Consider the following 17,500-nt stretch of genomic DNA (forward strand, 5'->3'; position numbering starts at 1 on the left):
GGCAGGAAGATCAGCAAAAGTTTTAAGTGAGAAGTGGGGAAAAAATTACCTTTACACATCAAAATGAGGAAAAGACTATATATATATATATATATATATATATATATATATATATATATATATATATATATATATATATATATATATATAGAGAGAGAGAGAGAGAGAGAGAGATATGGTATATATACAGCAAGTACATTTCTGACTTACATCGGGACCGAACCCGGGTCTTTCAAATGAGAGGCCAGGGCGTTACCACCTGACCTGCACAGGAGGTCTGTGAGTGAGAAATTTATCTCTGTGAAACACGTGCTCATCTGTTCATTATCTCTAATATATATATATATATATATATATATATATATATATATATATATATATATATATATATATATATATATATATATATATAGACACATTATATATACACAGGATTATACAAACATGCAATGAATTCATTCGCAGACGCTGCTAAAAGCTGAACTTAGACTCCACGAAATAAATCAACAGGAAGTTTAATCAGAATACCTGGAAACTAATTAATCAGCGTTTTTCAATGCGCTTTGTATCTCCCCCCCCCCCGCTCTCTCCCCAGACGCTGATTACGAAGGCAAATGCTGGGTAAAATTCGGAGATATTTTCTTTACGAATTACGTTAACTCGCTCTCTTTTTTGGGGGTACGATATTCTTTTGCATATAAATAACTCTCGGTGCTTGTTTGGCTACAGAATTTAATTTCTTTATTATAAATACTAACAAAATAGTTCGTTCTAGCTACCTCTTTTTTATGGGGGGGCCGGGTTACGATATTCTCTTTCAAATAAATAACTCTCGATATTGTTTGGCTAAGAATTTCATTTTTTATTTAAATTACAAACCAAATATTTCCTTTATTTTCTCTTGTTACCTGTAGGATAATTAATGAGCGTATAATTCTCTCATGATTTGGCATTCAAGTTCAAGCGAAGATGCAATGTATTACTACCCTATTATAATTCTTGCATTTTAATGATGTACTTAGATTTTTCCTGTTATTTATTAATTTCTTAGTCTATTTTTTTCTTAATTTATTAATTTCTTAATCTATTTTTTTTTCTCTTTTTTTAACAGGCGATCTCTTCTTTGTGTATTTCCCTTTATCTTCTGTTCCTTCTTTCTAATGAAGTTTGAATTTAAAGTCAGTGGCCCCTGCGGGCTTGTTCCATATGAATAGGGTTCATCTTCTGAATAATAATAATAATAATAATAATAATAATAATAATAATAATAATAATAATAATAATAATAATTAAAGATTAATACACTGAAGTATTTGAGATTATGCTTTTCACATCCTTGCTAACATCGCTTCTTTAGCAACTGAATCATGCACTTGTTATCTTTCATTAACTACCAAAATGTTGACCCAAAAGAAATAAAATTAAAAGAATTTACATCCGTATTGTGTTAAAATCCTTTCAATCGGCGAAAACAGAATCTGTACCTTATTTTGGAACTAATTTTTTTGTTTTTTGTCGAAACGTCAGTCCAAAATAATATTTTTCATTTTGATAAAAACAGTCATTCTTCGTCGGGCTGAAACCAACGGGTATCAAAAATAGTTTATTATGATCATCGTAACAAAGATTTTAATGACGAACGGCTTTTAATAATTGATTCATTTCATGCTGCCGGTATCTGTGCTATCAGTATTGTTTACGAAGGCAAAAGAAGGTTAACTGATGAAAACTGATGATTCACTGAAACTGATGATTCACTAAAACAGATTATTCACTGAAACCGATGGTTCACTGAAGCTGATGATTCACTAAAACAGATGATTCACTGAAACCGATGATTCACTAAAACTGATGGTTCACCAAAACTGACGATTCACTGAAACTGGTGGTTTACTGAAACTGATGGTTTATTGAAACAGAGGAGTCGCTGAAACTGTTTACTGAAACAGATGATTCGCTGAAACTGATGCTTCACTAAAACTCACTGAAACTGATGGTCCACTGAAACTGATGATTCACCGAAACTGATGATTCGCTGAAACTGATTTAATCTAACTGTTACTGCAGCAGAGGGAAATGTATATTACGATGAAATACATATGGCCTAGTATATGTAAATGGCATTATCGAATATTTTGGAAAAATGCAGTTCAAACACATTATGAAATACTGGAAAAATCAAATCAAAATAATATGGACGAGACGTTTGAAATGGAAACACACACACACACACATATCTGTATATACAACTATTTTTTTTTCTATTCTCACAAGATCAAATTGCTAACAACGCGAAGCAGGCGGGCATCTATCTCCCTTCCCACACACAACAAAGAAGGCAAGACACACACAGTTAGTATTGAATGCTGACAAACAACTCATCAGCTGTCAATCAACTGGTCGTCCGAGCAATAGGTTTGTTGTTCGATCGTATATATAATATATCGTCCGAGATATGTTTCGACCTCTGCAAATTGGCCGAACTCGATCTCGGCCCCAGATATCCGAGCTTGCTGCTTCCTTGGGCGTGACTCAGACCAGAGAGCGGCTAATGAGGATGCAGAAATGGTTGAGGATCCTTAACAAAAGGATATGTGTAGGATCTCGTAGCTATCTGGGCCTGAGACAGAGAGAGCGGACAGCAGACGGCCCATTGTTTGTGCTCTAAGGCACCAGCAGAAGCAGAAGCAGAAGCAGAAGGACTGGGATTATGCTAGATATGCTGAGATCTCAATCAGTACAAACACGATGCCGGCTAGATCGGTCGGCACCGTGGGTGGTTTATATACGTATCGTTCGGTATTCAGTAATGGTTCTCAGAAGACGAATGGTATTTTAATGAGTGCAGAACATTACTTCTACAAAAAGGTATTTCTACTAAACGTAAACACAATTCCTCGTTTCTTTTTGAGTAAAGAGACTAGCTAAGTGTTAACGAGAGAAAAAAAAGATATAAACTGCCACGAAAAAAAGCTTTCGTACTCAATTCTTCTACAAAAAAAAAAAAAAAAAGGATTTCTACCCAAACGTAAACATAATACCTTACTTCTCTCAAAATGAAGAGACTTGCTAAGTGTTACCCAGAGAAAGAAAATGGTATATGTTTTCAAAAAAGAAATGAAAAGTTGCTTGCGTTCAAAGGAAACAAAATTTTCATTTCACTCGTAACAAAAGATAAAATCTTGCTCCAAGACGAAACAACTTTTTTCTTTCTTTCTGTGTGTGTGTGTGTTTTTTTTAGCAAAGTATTACCGATAGAAATAAAAATTGGTATATACTGACACAACAAAAAGTTGCCTGCGTTCAAAGTTGCTTGCGTTTTTTCACACGTAACAAAATATGAAGTCCTGTTCAAAGACGAAGTGATTTTTTTCTTTCTTTTTGTGTGCTGTGTGTGTGTGTGTGTGTGTGTGTGTGTGTTTTAGCTATGTATTACCGTGAGAAAAAACCTGGTTCCTATTGCCACGAACAAAAAAAAAAGTTTCTTGCATTTAAAGGAAACAACACTTTTTTTTTTCACTCATACCAAATGATGAAGTCTTGCCCCCAAGACGAAACGATTTTTTCTTTCTTTCTTCCTGTTTTTTTTTCAGCAACCTCTACTTGACTTCAAGAAGAGCAAGGGAACGAGGCTTTCTGGTTTCAGCGAATTTCTCCAGGCAAAAGCGAGCTTTGAAAGGCTTCAGGGTCATTCAGCCGTCAATAAGCTGACTTAAGAGGCTTCTACTGAGGAGTAATTATTTTTGTAAGTGATTTTTACTGAAAAGGAGGAGTAATAAACACACTATTCTTGAGAATTAGGTTAAACAGAACTCTTTTAAATAACTGAAAATTCTGATGTTTTATATATATATATATATATATATATATATATATATATATATAAATATATATATATATATATATATATATATATATATATATATATATATATATATATATATATATATATATATATATATACATATACATACACACACACACACACACATAATAAATGAAGCCCACAGGTTTGAGAACACTGAGAACATTGGTGAGCAAAAGTGGTTAAACGGTCACCGCCTGATGTAAAGCTGTGCAGCCCGCGCTCTGATGCCTTACCGGATTCAGATGGTAAGATCGGCAGGCAATCATGGCGCTCAGTTTACTCTGGGAGTCTTCTATATGACTTAACTTTCCAAGGCAATCAAATGTGGAACCCAGGTTGACAAACCAGTCACAAACAGTGACACAGGCACTGTAGTCAGGTCAACCAAGCAGTCGCAAACAGTGTCACAGCCACTGCAGTTAATTAAACAAAACTTTAAATTAAATATGATTGACATAAGCTCTTTGTATTTCTTTGTTTACGAGACACAAAACCGTTAGGCCATAAATACGACTTTATCATAGCAAGTTGTTCTAGTTGCCGCGCGTCTTTCCATTACTTGGGTTATAATAATTCTGGTCTTCTGAACACAAATCAGGCTTATCTCTCACTGGAATGAATGATACAGTGTGGAACGGCCAAGAAAGTAGAATTCGCTAGACTCGACAGCACATTGGTAAGCTAAAGGATGATATCTCATACATTATTAGGTTTATTCAGTTTCTTCTGTTGCAAGGATTCACTGGGTATTCATCGAAATATTACAGAATACATTTGACGATTGGCTTACGACAGACAACTGACAATCTAAAAAAAAAAAAGATATGTCAAGAGAAATCGTGTCACTATTTTCTTTTATCAATTAGGATGCTCACGGCTGCGTTCATAAGCTCGAATGCTAACACTCTAATGCACGCGTTCGCCTTGAACGAACCTACCTCTGGTACTTCTACCGTACATAATTTCCTGATTCTTTGACGCCTTCTTTTCCACGCAAGAGGTTCGCCACTGTACTATAAAATATTATCACTATTTCCTTTTAACCCTTCAGTTTTTCATGGCCGCGTTCATACACTCGAATGCTAACATTTTTAATACAAACGTCCTCCCTGAACGAACCTACCGCTGCTACTTCTACATAATGTCCTGATTTTTTGACACCTCCATTCCAGCGAGAGAAGTTCTCCACGACACCAAAGTTATGCCGGCCGTGACAAGGGGAGATGAATAGATCTTGTGTTTCCTTTCCTTTTGTTTTGAAAGTCCACCTGTCAGGAGGAGACGCGCTTAACAAATGCCTTCCATTCCTGGACCACTCTTGTTTATTTCTCCTGGCGAATGCTTGGACGTTTTTCAAATGGCGGGACGGATGGAACAGGATGGAAGAAGGCTTTAGAGGGATAACGCAGTTTTGTAACATTTTTATATCAGTGATTTTTTTTTTGTCTTTCGTATGAAATTTTGTTAGGGAATTTTACATCTTTGGTATAAAGTTTTTAAAAATTTAATATCGCATTGAAATTTTTTTATATCTGGTATAAAATTTGTTAGGGAATTTTATATCTGTGATATAAAATTCCTTGGAAATTTTATATTTTTGTTATAAAAGTTTGTTTAGGAACTTTATATTTTTTTATATAAATAAAATTGTTATGGGATTTTGTATCTTCGGTATAAAATTTTGTTCAGGAATGTTATATTTTAAATATAAAATGTGTTAAGGAATTCTATATCTTTCATATAAAATTTGTCAGGGAATTTTATACTTTTTATATAAAGTAGGAATTTCGTATCTTTGATATAAAATTTGTCAAAGAATCTTATATCTTTGATATAAAATTTGCCAGGGAATTTCATATCTTTGATATAAAATTTGCCAGGGAATTTCATATCTTTGATATATACTTTGTCAAGGAATTTCATATATTTGACATAAAATTCGTTAAGAATTTTTTATATATAGTATAAAATTTTCTTATGGAATTTTATATCTTTGAAATAATATGTTAAGCAATTTCATATATTTGATACCAAATTTTGTTAAGAATTTAATAATTTTATACCTTAGAATAAATTTTTTTAAAGAATTTTATAACTTTGGAATATTATGTTAAGGAATTTCATATCTTTGATAAAAAATTCTGTTAAGGAATTTTATATTTTTAACATAAAGTTTTGTTAAGAAATGAGGCTACTTTTCTATTCAGCATTTTTTAAATGACGCATTTGGGAAATTTGTGCATTAATGGTGCACTTTGCAAACATTAACCTAAGATGAAGGAGGTGAGCTCTCTCTCTCTTTCTCTCTCTCTCCGATAGACAAAGGTTTTTGACGAGTGTCAGCGAAGTAATTTTATTTCTATCCACTGGTTTTCAAACAAATATTAACTGTGCAAAAGTTGCAGTCAATTTTTATACCCGGCAGTAAAGAAAATGTCCCTGAACATCAAAAATTAACGGGAGGCTCAGATATAAAAGAGTTCATAACTTTTTAGGCTTTCAGAGTTGAAAAGTTTTGAGCAAAGGCAATCTGAGCAAATATCACAATTTACACATTTGTCACAAAATTATTCTTTTTAGGATTCATATTTATAAGCCTACAGTTGCAGAGAGAGAGAGAGAGAGAGAGAGAGAGAGAGGATAAAATTATCATGACGCAACTAAGTCCTTTGAAATATGATAGTTTTGACTTCTGTTTTCCTTCTGGATATAATGATTAGTAAAACTATGTTGTTTATTTTGTAAGTCTTTATGGTACAATAAAACTTGGGTGAAGTTTCTCTAGCCATCGTTAAGTTTGTTCGGAGTAAGAATGCGATCCAATATTTTATTCAGCTAGACCAAACCGTAACGATATTATGATTCATCATAAAAAAATGTTTTTATAGCTAATTACGTACTTTTCCCGAGGGGTTATATCGCTGCAAGCGATGCGCTAAGAAAATATTGCCCTTTTTGAAGAAAACATCTTAACCCCTAATTTTTCTATATGCACAATTTTCAACTTTTAACCGAGACGAAAAAAAAGTTAATTTTTTGATGGTTGAGTTTACCTCAAATAAACGCTTTTTTTTTAATGAAGCTTTTTTTTTTTTTATTAAAGTAATCTCATTTTTAATCAATCCCCGCAGAGTCTATACACATAAAGAGGGAGAGAGAGAGAGAGAGAGAGAGAGAGAGAGAGAGAGAGAGAGAGAGAGAGAGAGAGAGAGAGAGACGGTATATAGGGGGAGGGGCAATTCTCTTTATATGTTTACATACAGAACTTTAATAAGCAAACCTAATGTGATTATGTTACAAACAGGGAGAAGGGGGGAAAAAAGATCTCTCTCCAACCCCCTACCCTCCCCCTCTATCGAGCGGCACCCTCTCCCTTTCATCCGTTAAGTCAATATCTAATTTATGACGCAAAGTGAAACGTAAAGAACAAGCCCTTCGGAATACGTCCAAGGGGAGGTTTGATTAAAGTGTGCATTTGTTGGACTACCGGATTCACTATATACAGCGACCCCCCAATCCTGCTGCCTTTTTCGTTCAAATGTTTGCCAACCAAACTCGTGCTTTCTGTCTCTCTCGTACAGAGAATTTGCAGTTGTTTAAAAAACTCATAATTCATACCCGTGGTGTATTTGTTATACGTTGTACGCCAACGGTAAAGCTTTCTCTCCCTACAGAGGTGCACTTGTGCTCCCGACCCCTACCATCATAAAGAAGTCTGTCAGTGTGTCTGTCTCTCGCCTTCCATAATGAATGAAGACAATCTAACCGAAATGAACAGGTCGCCATATGTAACAAAGATCACCACATCAATGGCAACCTGCCGACTCCCTACCCTCTCTCTACCTTCCCAACCCGATGTATGGCCACTTCCTAACGGTAGTAGTCTATACAAGTCGCCCTAATACTTATTTGCTTTTAATGCTGTCCTTCCCCCTGTTCTTTGTAAGCTTTCCTAACCTCAGGTTGAAAGAAAAAGAAAGGTAATGAAAGAGGCAGGGAAAGGAAGGAAAAAAGAAGAAAGGGAATTAAGAAAATCGCGCCAATCAGCCAAAAGAGATGAAACGCACCAGTAGGCGGGAGTGATCATTCTCCTCCTGCGATTGGCGATTTTTAAGTCTCCTCACACACATCTGTGAGGGACTGTTAATCATCTGAGTTTCACCCTTTCCTGCCGACAGTTGCACAGTTTTACCGTTGGTCGGTTCACCAGACAGTTTCACACTTCACTGCTGCCGGGGAAATTGTGTAAAATAATCCTATTACGCCCATTAGACCTAAATGCTTATATCGATTTCTCGCGCCATCACGCCCCACTTAATATTCATTACCCAGACTGGACGGACCCTTCTAGGGGGGAGAGGAGTAGCCCTTATTTTCCTTCCTCCATCCACCACTCCCCCCCAACACGCACAGGCTGGAAAGGGACAAAGGAAGGAAAACATTTCTTTTACCCATAATGAAAGTTTGTCTTTTACGTTTTTTTTTTATTATCGTTCTCGTGTGTTTTCGTGTATGTATGCATACGATATGCATATGCATATTTTCATACAGTTTAGCGCTAATAATTTTTTAAAGGAATCTCTTCCGTTTGTGGAGTCTCTACAGCTGATTTTATCACTTCTATACATGTATACATGAGTCTACATCTGATTTTATCACTTATTCATACATACATACATACATAAAATTTTTATTTACTTTTCTGTCATTATAAACGCCATTTTCTAAAGGTCGTGTATATGCTTTATAAATCTTTCACGTTCTGGAACTTTTTAATTAAACCTGGTTTCTTTCTGTTTATTAACATTTGTATTTTTTGACTATACATCACTACAAAATTTATACTTTATTTCTCTTTGGTTATTCAAACTTATTCTTGGTTAAATTACCCTGTCGTTCTTTCTCGTCACATCACGTGATCATCTGAAATCTCTCTCTCTCTCTCTCTTTTTTGTTCTTTGTTATCTCCGTGCCTGAACCCATAGAAGTTTCCTGCAAACTTCTACTAACTTTCCATGCTTTACTTTTAACCGAGTCTTAAATGGAAAGGATGAAGGGATTTGGTTTTAATATTTATAAAATTTTATTTTACTGGTCTTTGTCGAAAATAATAAAGAAAGATCTTTTAACCATACGTTTCTTTTTTATTTTATTTCATTGACTTGAAAATAATAAAGACCGTTTAAGAATACGTTTCTTTTTTTATTATATATTACTGATTGTTGAAAATAATAAAGAAAAGAAATATAGTTTAAACATACGTTTCTTTTTTATTTTATTTTACTGACTGTTGAAAATACTAAAGGGCGTTTAACAATACGTTTCTTTTTTATTATATATTACTGATTGTTGAAAATAATATAGACAGAAATATCGTTTAAACATACATTTCTTTTTCATTTTATTTTTTTGATTGTTGAGAATAATAAAGAAAGATCGTTTAACCACACGTTTCTTTTCTTTTTTTTATTTTATTGACTGTTGAAAATAAAGACCGTTTAACAATACGTTTCTTTTTTTATTATATTGTTGAAAATAATAAAGAAAGAAAGATCGTTTAAACATACGTTTCTTTTTTATTTTATTGACTGTTGAAATTAATAAAGATCATTTAACCATACGTTTCTTTTTTATTTTATTTTATTGATTGTCGAAACTGATAAAGATCGTTTAACCAAACGTTTCTTTATTTTATTTTATTGATTGTCGAAAATGATTAGGAAAGATCGTTTAATCATAGGTTTGTTTTTTTTTTTATCTTATTTTACTGATTCTCGAAAATAATAAAGAAAGATCGCCTAAAGAGTTTTGTTCGGATTTCCCGGAACGAACAAAATCCGCCCCAAAGTATCGAGATTTATGGAATAAACAAGTTCAAATTTACTTCCCCTTTCCCAACCATCTATTCCCCTCAGGAGGAAAAGGTCCGCGCGAGGGGAAGAAAGGTTGGGGAGGGAGGGGGTTTACTTCCCCTCGACCATTCGTCTCTCTCTCTCTCTCCCCCTTTCCCTCCCTTTTCAGTAATTTCATTATGCCGAGAATGTGTGGCATATGTCAGCGGTAATGTGATCCTCGCATTGACATCAATATATCGCCTCTCTCTCTCTCTCTCTCTCTCTCTCTCTCTCTCTCTCTCCCCGCCCCTCAATTGTGGAGACGATGCTCCGTGGGTGAAAAGATCTCTCCCTTCCTGTAGGGTTTTATATGGTACTGCCCTAATACAATTCTCCTTGTATTTCAATAACTTACTTACATTTTTTCATATATTTTTTAATCTGTTAATCTATATTTTCTTTTTAATACGTGATCTCTTCTCTCTGTATTTCCCATTACCTTCTGTTGCTTATTTCAAATGACCATAATATTCTTTGGGGCCTAAATTTCAAGACAGTGGCTCCTGTGGTGGGCTTGGTCCATAAGAATAGGGTTCACCTTCTGAATGATAAATTTAAAAAAGTAATTTAGGGGAGAAATGTCCTCGTACTTCGGAGGAAGGCGATCCCGATTGGGGCCTCCTGCGGGAAATATAATCTGTTTACGAAGGACGCCGCGGATCTGACGAATCCTTGAAATGGAAGAAATGGATTAAAACGCAGGATAAACAAGGCGAGCTTTTCGTGACACCGAAGACGTAACACTTCGATCATTCTAAATAACGTCACACGTCAAACGACGTCTGAATGACGCCGGCGGCGTCGCGTTGACGCACACATGAAAAGCGCCGACGCCGACGGGGGCGGCGTCAATTGCCTTCGCATGGTATTTATTGTCCCTGCAATTGCCGTCTTTACGATTCTCCGACCCGAATCGCCGACAGTATCGTTTTGCGGGAATCTCTCTCTCTCTCTCTCTCTCTCAGACGATTTTAAGCAAATCCTGGGAAAGATCTAAATAATATTATTCAGTGTCTTCAGTCAGAACTCTCTCTCTCTCTCTCACTCTCTTGTATTAATCATCGATTTTTAGATCATCCTTGTTAAATATAACTACTTAATTCCATTCAGCATCTGAAGCCAGAACTAAGTTCTCTTTCTCTCTCTCTCTCTCTCTCTATTTCACTATTTTTGTAATATTCAACAATTTTTTAGATAATTCTTGTTAAGTAACTACTCAATTCCATTCAGCATTTGCTGCAGTCAGAACTTCGTTCTCTCTCTCTTTCTCTTTCTCTCTCTCTCACTGGCGTCGGATCCGTCATCATTTTCCGCCTAATCCAAAAGTGCGTCTTTATTGGCGACACGATGGTGATTTATGGCATTGTTTTTCTTTTAATGTTATTCCAGCGTCGGGGTATCAAGTGACGCCAAGTAGTTTTGGCATCACTTGTGTCCCTGTTTGTACCCATCTCGTTCACTTGGTCTCACAGTTTGTGGTCATAACTTAATCTTCTTAGTTTAATTCACTGGGAGCCTCTGAGACGCTATTTTTGGCTACCTTAAAGTGGCCATGTAACCAATGTTCTCAACCCTTAGGTTGTGCTGTAGTTTCTGCATAATGGTGTTCTACAGTCTTAAGGTGAGTTTCCTTACTTGGTAGAACACTCAAATACGGTATATTTTCCTCGGCCTGTTATTTTCTATAATTTTTCCTTTCTTTATTTAATTATGTATTTCCCATTTGTTGTCATATAAAATAATAATGTTTATATATCTTATCCGTTATATATATAAATAAATATATATAAATATATTATATATATGTATGTGTATCTATATGTAAGTAAGTATAGCTTAGTTTTACCAGACCACTGAGCTGATTAACAGCTCTCCTAGGGCTGGCCCGAAGGATTAGACTATAATATATATATATAAGTATATATTTTCTTCTTTATTCATTGATCTTATTTTTCATTCTGTAGAAATCCACAAAGTAAGCAAATAATAATAATAATAATAATAATAATAATAATAATAATAATAATAATAATAACAACAATAATAATAATAATAATCCCGCCAATATTATGTCATAACATTTTACAATTATATCTCTCATTCTATATCCATTTTACTCCGCATTAATAATAGAAAATAACTTTATCATAGCATGACGTTTTGCTTAAAAATATCCATGACTTATAAAGAGTATGCAATAAAAACAAGTAAAAAATGTGCCGAAGTTTCTTCGGTGCAATCGAGTTCTCTGTACAGCGTATAATCAATGCCATCGAAAATAGATTATCTTTCGATGGTCTCGGTATAATGCTGTAAGAGCCGCGGCCCATGAAACTTTAACCACGGTCCGGCGGTGGTCTATCCTATATCGTTGCCAGAAGCATGATTTTGGCTAACTTTAACCTTAAATAAAATAAAAAACTATTGAGGCTAGAGGGCTGCAAGTTGGTATGTTTGATGACTGGAGGGTGGGTGATCAATACCAATTTGCAGCCCTCTAGCCTCAGTAGTTTTTAAGATCTGAGGCGGACGGACGGACAAAGCCAGCACAATAGTTTTCTTTTACAGAAAACTAAAAAGTCATAATTTGCGCGTAACTAATATTTCATTTTAGTTACCTTGTCTGAATTGAACTTCTACCACGATTCCCATTCTTTTTCTCTTAGGCTGAATGAGTTTAGCGTCCTCTCCCGCATATTGGCGTCGTGGAATTCTGGTTTATCTGATGTTTAATCGACCGTAATTCCACTAATTGTTTGCAAGGCTAATTGCCAAGAGAATACCTATACTCTAGCTTAAGTTTTTATTTATTTATTTTTTAAATAGTTTTGGTTCATTTGGTTTTGTTCCTCTGTCTGTTAGTGCGTTCGCTAGCAAGGTTACGTTGAAAGCTTCGTGCGGATTTTGAGGAAAATTTCACCAAAAAGTCGACCTCAAGACTGGAAACAAATCATTGGACTTTGAAAAAGATACGAATGTGAGTGAAAAACGGTACCTTTTGGGCGTGGATTGTTCAGCCTTGGCGGAGGTTTGCGGTCCCCATACGCTCTAGTTATGAAGCAGCAGCAGTCTCCTTAGAGGTGTCACAGTTAGATTTTGGAAGAGAAGAATAAACATTACTTTGGAGTGGATTGTTCAGCCCTGGCGGAGGTTTGCGGTCCCCAAACGCTCTGGTTATAAAAATGTTGCAGACTATTTAGAAGTGTTACAGGTATTAATGCTTGTGTGTTTTGAAATGCAATGCCCCTTTCCCTTATCTTTAGTTTTCTGTAAAAGAAAACTATTGTGCCGGCTTTGTCTATCTGTCCGCACTTTTTCCGTCCGCCCTCAGATCTTAAAAACTACTAAGGCTAGAGGGCTGCAAATTGGTACGTTGATCATCCACCCTCCAACCATCAAACATACCCAAATTGCAGCCCTCTAGCTTCAGTAGTTTTTATTTTATTTAAGGTTAAAGTTAGCCATAATGGTGAGTCTGGCAATAATATAGGATAGGCCACCACCGGGTCGTGGTTAAAGTTTCATGGGCCGCGGTTCATACAGCATTATACCGAGACCACCGAGAGATAGATCTATTTTCGCACGGACAGACAAACAGCCATCTCAATAGTTTTCTTTAACAGAAAACTAAAAGTTAACGAATCGAAACCAAACACCAGGTGAACGGCGAGAGATCTTCTTTAATTACTGACAGGTGACATCTGACCCTTTCGATTTTCCTCTCTCTGAAGGAAAGGAAGTCTGGAACAAAAGCTGGAATTAATGCATCTCTCTCTCTCTCTCTCTCCTGATTCCCTGGTGATTAACAGAGCACTAACAATTGCCGATTGGCTTGCATTAATAATCTAATGTGTTTCGGGTTGGGAGGAGGGAAGGGAAGGGAAGACTGAGGAAGGAGAGGTGGAGGGGGAGGGAGAGGTAAGAGGGAAGAGGGAGGGGGAAGGAAGAAGGCGAATGAGTTGGAAAAAGGGAGGAGCAAGGGTACGAACGGAGAGGGACGAGAGAGGGGGAAGGAGGGGAGAGAATTGAGAGGGAGAGGAAGAGAGAAGGGCGATTGGCGAAGGGAAGAGGAGAGAGGGGAAAAAAGAAAGGGGGAGAGGGAGAATTGCGAGGAAAATGGGAGGTAGTAAGGGAGATAATGATGAGAGAGGAAGAAAGTAGAGAGAAGGCGAACGGAGAGAGACTGGATGGAGATAGACGAATGAAAGAAACCTGAGTGAGAGAGATGTAGGGGGTGAAAAAGAGGGGGAGGAGGAAAAAGAGCAAGATGAAAGGAGAATGGAGGAGGAAAATGAAGAGAGAAAGGTGGGAGGGAGAGAGGAGTGTGAGGGCAAAAGAGAGGGGGGGGAGGAAAAAAGAGGGAGAAGAAAGGAGAATAGAGGAAAAAGAAGAAGGAAAGGAAGAAAGAGAACGAAGGGGGATGGGGGAAAGAAAAAGAAAATAAACGACACAAACAGCTTTCAACACCAATATTCCCCCCCTTCTTCCCCAGCTCCCACCCCTCCCAGCCAAACCTCCCCCTACCCCCCAATCACTTAACCTTTAACATCTAACCTTGTTTATTGATCCCAGGGGAGGGTATTACTGTGGAAATGAGAAGAGTTTCCCAAATATCAAATAATGAAATCTCATAAAATCTCGAGTCGACTTGATGTGGCGATCGGCAGATTTTTTACTTTTTATTTTCTCCAGAATTTAGTGGTTACGAGTTTGCGATCGGTGCGAAACTTCGGGGCAAAGGGTTTTCTTACTGGTTTATGACATAGTGACACATCACACACGTCGTGTTAACACACACACACACACATATATATATATTGTGTCTGGGTATATGCATATATATACAGTATATATAATGTGTGTGTGTGTGTGTGTGTACTGCAAGGCTGATTACTTTAAAAGAATTTATTTTATACAGACTTACGATGTTAAATCTTGTAAAGACAATATTACAGTTATCAGGTTTCTTAATAAAGATTGAATCAACAATTATTCACATATGTAAGTACTCTTCTGATCCGTCCAGTTGCTTAATGTAAGCTCTTTCCCTCACAGGTGCTAGATATAAAGTCGACGCATTTTAAGAATATCAACTGGCCACGCCCCCTTCCCCTGGCACCTTGGATAATGCATGACATTATTGTACATTTGTACTCACTCTCGGACGATATCAGTTGCTGCTTGGCTACGACACTGACAACATCGAAAGGTCGTTCATCCCAGGGAGGAGTAGAAGACCCCAAAGGAAAGCAACCCCCTCCCTCCACCCACCCAGAGACAGGAAAGAGCGGGAGACTGATAAGGATAGCACTGTCAGCATTATGCAACAATTACACTCAACCGATTATACCTTTCCATATTCCAAATGGATATAGTTAAGTTTTCTACAATGACATTATTATTATAGTGAGCAATTGTTGCTTACCACAATTTTTTTTTTAATTCGAGAGAATATCATGAGGTTTTATTTTTACCATCTAGTCTCCTATTCTATCAATCAATCAATTCATACTTAACTGAGCTCTATATGTATCATTATTATTATTATTATTATTATCATTATTATTATTATTATTACTATTCCGAAGATGAAACCTATTCATATGGAACAAGCCCACAGGGGCCACTGACTTGAAATTCAAGCTTCCAAAGAATATTATGGTGTTCATTAGGAAGAAGTAAGACGAAGTAAAGGGAAATACAGAAAGAAGAGATCCAACTCACTTATTGAAAAAAGTAAGTTAATTAATAAATTAACAAATAGATAAAAACATATTGAAATGCAAGGAAAATAGTATTAGGGTAGCAATGCATTGTACCTTCGCATGAACTTCTGAAGTTCCAATTGCACGACATCCTCCGGGAGGCTACTGATACCACAGTGTTTATAGAGTGTAATGTTAACCGAACTATATGCTTTTACTGATTCTGTGATCTCATATGCCAACGGGTTCAAGTTATTCTTCAAATTAATCCTTTCCCTTAGAAAATATGTCCATTTCTGTCCTCTTCTTCAATAGGCCTACATCAATAGGCCTATTCATGTCACTCGTGTTTGTCCCCGCACAGCGAGGAAGCTCATAACAGCTTTACTTTGTATTTGTCATAAACATCTTTAGGTAAAAAAAAAATATAATAATTTATTTTTGCCTGACCCGGTATCCCAGGATGAATGACTGGTTTACGTCAAAATGGCGTTACAAGGTAAAGAATATGTAGGGTGATTTCAAAAATATACTTCAAAATTAGCCTCTAATTTTGAAAAGTTGAAGTAATTTTAATCATTTATAAGGAATATACCAATAGCTAGTTGCAGAAGATAAACCTATAGTATTAAGTTAAATATCTTCGTGGATATCTTAGTATCTTAAGGTATTCAACTGGAGAGGGAATTATAATAAGCCCTAGCTAGTTGCAAAAGATAATCCTTTAGTATTAAGGGTAATTATTTTCGTGGATAATCTAGTATCCCAAGTTATTCCGTCGAAGAGGGGAATTCTGTGGAATTATATTCAGCCCAAAATAAGATTGTTTACATTGAATTAGACACAGACACGTGTCCCGGCGTAGCGAAATGGTTGTCACTTATACTGCTAACCGTCTGGGAGATTCAGCCGTACAATTGTGAGGAACAGCTGTTCCTGTGGGGCTGCTCTTCGAGAACCTACAAGTATCTGTGTGTGTGTGTGTGTGTGTGTGTGTGTGTGTGTGTGAAACGTACAGCCTAATATATAACGCTAGGGCTTTTCTCTATGCCTCTCTCTCTCTCTCTCTCTCTCCCTGACATAAAATCTCTCGCTCTCTGTCTCTCTCTGTCGAACGTAAAGCTTTATATAAAACGCTAGATCTTTTCTCTGTCTCTCTCTCTACCTAACATACAATCTCTCTCTCTCTCTCTCAAACGTACAGCCTAATATATAACGCTAGGGCGTCTCTCTCTCTCTCTCTCTCTCTCTCTCTCTCTCTCTCTCTGTTTGTCTGTCAAATGCGCAACTTAGTGTAAAACACTAGCACCTCTCTCTCTCTCTCTCTCTCTCTCTCTCTCTGTCAAAGGCACAACCTAATATATAACACTAGAGCCTTCCTAATACCTCTCTCCAACCAATATAAAATTCTCTCTCTCTCTCTCTCTCTCTCTCTCTCTCTCTCTCCGATTTCAAGCTTTGTACGTATCACACAGTGTCTTCGGGGAGCCAGTTCAACTTGTTAATTAACAGAGCCAATACCTCTAACTAGAGAATGAACCAATAGATTTTAGGTTTCCGTGCTAATAATTCTCCTGTAATCTACTTAGTATTACTGTGATATTCCCAGTGAGTATGAGGAAACATTGAGAGATTGTAGGTTTAACCTTGGGTCTGACTGTCTGGAGGTTATACAGGAAATTATATATATATATATATATATATATATATATATATATATATATATATATATATATATATATATATATATATATATATATATATATATATATACATATATATATATATATATATATATACATATATATATATATATATATATATATATATATATGTATATATACATTTTATATATGTATACATACTCATTACTAACAGGAACCTCATTAAAACTGGATGGTGTCTAGCGGAGACATTTATTCAAGAAAAGTTACAAGCTTCCTAGGAGTAGAAAGCTTCTAACTTTTCTTGAATAAATATCTCCGCTAGATACCATCCAGTTTTAATGAGGTCCTGTTAGTAATTGTATTAAT

The 17,500-nt window shown here is 36.1% G+C and overlaps 1 long non-coding RNA gene across 1 annotated transcript in view; it reads right to left on the reverse strand.

Moving 5' to 3' along the window:
- Nucleotides 1-17,500, reverse strand: part of LOC136839219 (uncharacterized) — a 616,302-nt gene that overhangs the window by 29,931 nt on the left and 568,871 nt on the right. The gene's annotated exons all lie outside the window — the stretch shown is intronic.

The sequence above is a fragment of the Macrobrachium rosenbergii genome, chromosome 6 (assembly GCF_040412425.1).
Source record: "Macrobrachium rosenbergii isolate ZJJX-2024 chromosome 6, ASM4041242v1, whole genome shotgun sequence".
NCBI lineage: Eukaryota > Metazoa > Arthropoda > Malacostraca > Decapoda > Palaemonidae > Macrobrachium > Macrobrachium rosenbergii.